Below are 4278 nucleotides of genomic sequence, written 5' to 3'. Positions count from 1 at the left end.
AAAAAAAAAAAATAGTGTCCTGAGTTTTGCACTTTTGTGTTCCCTGAAGCAAACTGTCTCACCTGCCCGCTTAACACGCACCTTTGGGAGAGTGGAACTGCCGAGAATTTTTGTTGTGCTGAGCGTTCCTGCCTGGTGAGCTCAGGCACAGCCACCCCCCTCTGTGAGGTGCCACCTGACGAAAGGAGAAGTCGCAGTGCTGGAGGACCTAGTCCTCTTCTGGTCTGCGTTTCTCTGTGGTGGCGACTTATCTCCACTTGCAGGTAAGGAACAAGGCTCGAGCTCACTGTTACCTGCTCTGTGTCCCCGGTGGGACCGGCCTCAGGGTTAAAACGAGTTTCACGCTTGAGGAAAAGGCTTATAGTTGCTGATGGGGAGGGCAATACAGCCCGCTAAGGCAGTAGAAATGGGCTTAGCCCATGCTGGCCTGCACCCAGTGACCCTGGGGAGATGCAGGAGGAGGGAGATGCCCCTCCGGATGGGGCGCAGCTCCTGGGCAAACCCCTCACAAGGGCATCTGCCCTGGGCTGGGCTGGCCGCCTTGAAATGGGAATGCGACAAGGGAGACGGCTGCCTGCGGTCGCTCTGCTGAGGTCAAGCAGACACACACCCCCTAGCTCTCATCTCTTAATGCCTGTTTTTTTGGTTGTCCGGCTCCGATGTGCTCAGCACTGCATGACGGGAGCATCCCCTGCCAAAAGAAAATAGTCTAGAAGACAAAGTCTTCCCCAAAGAGACAGTGAAACCTAATCAAACTTCATCGGTGTAGACTTGCCCAGGACAAACGGGACCAGAATATTAAACTGACAAAGGAGCAGAGGGAAACCTATTTTCACCTGTTCTCTCTGTTTCACAAAACAGGATGAGAAGAGTCAGTTGATTTTCCTGGGGCTGGTAGTGTTTAAAATTTGTATGGGAGGGAAAGGAAGAGCTGGGGTGCGTGGAGCGGCAGGCGGGAGGTAATCTGCCCCTGGAGTATCAGCCACTGCATAATAATGCCCCTGCCCTCCTAAAGTAGTTGTTGGTTTAGAAAAGGGAAAAAATAAAATAAAATAAAAATAAAAAAAAAGGTTCCTGCTAGCAACACCATGCTTGCAGGATAAAGAGAAAGCAGACTCCAGGATTTGTTGCGGAGGCGGAGCACTGCCTGGTGCCCTGGTGTACGAAAAGAAACTGCTGAGGTAAGGTACGGGGGTGAACTTACTTAAACGCACTTCTAGGAGCACCCAGGGTCCTGGAAAAGAATCTGGGCTTTTAGGTGTTTCTTGTTTGGCTGCTGGCATTCCTGTCCCCTCTCCATTCCTGATGAAGGGATACCCACCCACCTCCTAGGAGAGAAATAGGTAGTAAAAGGCCCCCACCCAACAAGTCAGAAGGGAAAAATCCTTCTGCGAAGGTTGGGCCAGGCGGTTATGTCCATGAGAACACAACTGCCTTCCCACACGGACTGCTGGGGTTGGAGCACCGCCTGTCTTAACTGAGCCTTAATGCAGGCTGTGAAATCTGCTCTCTAACGGGGTGCTGTGTCTTGCATCCTTCACCCCTCGGCTGCTTTCTGCCTCTCTCGTCTCACACTGAAGTGAATGAAATCAAAGCAGAGACCTTCTCTCGGGCTACGGATCAGGCTCAGATGAAGAGCTTTGCTCTGTGTAACGCAGTTTGAGACTTACAGCCCGCAAAGCTTTGGCAGATCCCACTCTCCGGGGCTAGCGGTGGTCCTGCGGGGTGTGCGAGAGCCCGCTCATCAGCACGAGTGGAAACACTCATCAAGTGGCCACCGAGCACCCAGGAACAATAAGCTCAGCTTGGAGAGCCACAGCCTTGTCCCCCAAGGGAGTTGTGTATCTAGCAAACCCCCCGGACTGCAGAGACAGGCCGTCGCTGGGGGAGAGGGGAGATGGAGTCAGAGAAAAGGCTGGGCTGTGGGCGCCTGCAAGAGAAGGGAGATTGTGCCGAGAGAGGATTTCAGCAGTTCCCCAGCTGCTGCAGATGCTTGCAGGTGTGCCACACAGCCCAGAGGCAGGGAAAATCCCTGTGGACACTGCAGGTTGTGCAAGTGAAAACAGTAATATCGCTCACAGCAGTCCCCTGGTGAAACTCCTCACCGGCCTGAGTGAACACACAAGTCAGCCCTTCCAGAGAGGGTGGAAATTGGAACAGCACTGAAATCTCCAGGGGGTTTGCAGAGAGCATGCTGCACTGGGTAAGTTTTTCCTTTTCCACCTGTAAAAGCAGAAGTAAGTCACACTACAGAAAGTAAAGCAAGACTTGGATGGAAAAGTAAGTCCATTGAAACTCTGGGGCACTGCCTTTGAACGGTGCTTTAAGCCTAGCGCTGTTTCATGCTAATCCTGTAACATTATATAGATGGGGCTTTTTTTTCCACTTGCACAAAGGAGGAAGGGGCTCAATTCTGAGTTGGGTTGGGTTTTTTTCCCCTTCAGCAAAAAGCGATGCTGAGCAGCACAGCCGCGAGCCCAGCCCCGGCTCGCTGACATTTCCATCTGAATCCACCTGAAGGGGGTGAGCTTTGGAGGAAGAAAGAGGCTTCTCTCCCTCTCCAGGCCAGAATCTGATCTCCAGATTAGCTTGCTGGTTATCAATAGAGGCAACAGTGGCGATTGCAACTCAACACTCCCCCAGCCCTGGAACAGCATTGACGAAAACGGACTTTTCAATTGCGAGAGCAAAGGGACTGAGACATCAGCGTTTCAGTCATCAGCAAGAGTTGGCAAAGGAGGACCGGCATGCATTCTCCATTGACATAGGATTTCTCCCTGCTCTACCAAGATTGGTCTAAAATTTCAGACCTGAATTGCTCCCCTAGTCTACGAAACAGGTTGGTAATTTTCTTTCCATACCTAAAAAAAGATGTATTTTTGAATGTGATATGTTAAGTAGCATATTCTCTGTTGTCTGTTGTGTTTCCCAAGTGGTGCTGGTCTCGCTCTTCTTCGTGGACCGCCGTAGTCTCCACTAGTCTGCCTGGGCTCCGCTAACGAATCCGCAGTGACTCAGATTTGTGATCTGTATAAAATCCTGTCGTAGTCTTTTCATCTTTCCAAGATAGGGAATGGGGTAGAGCTTTTCCTTGGCGGAATGAATTTTTCTCGCTGCAGAGCGCGGTTGCTGGAAGCAGACTGTGGCCAGCGTTGATGCGAGTGGCATGCTGAGGCGCGGTGAAACAGGGAGGAACTGTCCTTGCACCCTTTTCCGAGCTCCCGGTAAAGGGAGTCAAGTGAAGGGATGCGGCACAGACGATGGCTTGTTCCCTGCTATAGTCCTGCGCTGTGTGTGTTGTGTAGGTATGTGGATCTATTTAGGAGGAGTTGGATCTGTTGGTGCCCATGAATTATAAAAACGGATCTATAAAGAGATGCTGGGTTTTGTAGGCGGTGTGTCCACGCAATTGAAGTGCATGGGATGTGTAAAAGTGAGAAAGTAGAGAGGCTGGTATTGAAACCAAGGCTGGAATTAATGGATATAGTTTGTGTCTGAAGCTGATGGCGTACTTTCGCTGGGAGCACCAGGATACCTTCCTGGGAGCCCTACGTGAGCCGTGCCGGTGTGTCGTGCACAGAAGCGACAGGCGAAGAAATCAAAGCAGGTGTTTTAGCAATATTCTGTATTGGATTAATACTGAGTAACAAATTGCATTAGGCACGGAAGGAATTAAAGCTGGCACAGGATTTCTCTTTCATTTTCCCGGCCCCGTATCTGCTTCTCTCTCTCTCTCATTGATTCCTGTACGGCGAGGAGTTGCCCAGCTGTGTAAACGTTTGTGCTTCTTCCACACTCATCAGACACGGTAAGCAATGGTGGTGTTAGAAGCCAGCACAGGGGATTAGTGGCAGCGGTGTCTGAAGCCCCTTAACCAGGAGAGCGCTCCGCAGCTCTGCCTCGGCTCTCGCGTTCGGAGCAGGGAGAAGCTGCTCCCCTTGAAGTCAGGCCGGAATGTCCGTCGCCGCGCTAAGCGGAGCAGGGAGGAATTGCTCTTGAACTATCGGGAAAATAGACAGCCCATGGAGAGCCAGGGTGATTTACAACTTCCAAGCGCTGTGTGAAATTAGCAGCAGCTCTTCTATGTGGTTATGGGCTTACTTTGGCAATACCTGCAGGGCAATTTGCTGTTATCACCGGGGAAGTCTCATTACACCACTGCATGGAGAAAGCATTTCAGGTTCGCAGGGCAGGTGAGGGACCTCCATGTCTGAAACATCCATGTGTCGACAGCAGCTTCGGGAAGCGACAGCAAGGTTTGCTCGAGGATGCAGTTTC

The sequence above is a fragment of the Larus michahellis genome, chromosome 17 (genome assembly GCF_964199755.1).
Source record: "Larus michahellis chromosome 17, bLarMic1.1, whole genome shotgun sequence".
NCBI lineage: Eukaryota > Metazoa > Chordata > Aves > Charadriiformes > Laridae > Larus > Larus michahellis.
Note: the sequence above shows the minus strand (reverse complement) of the source record.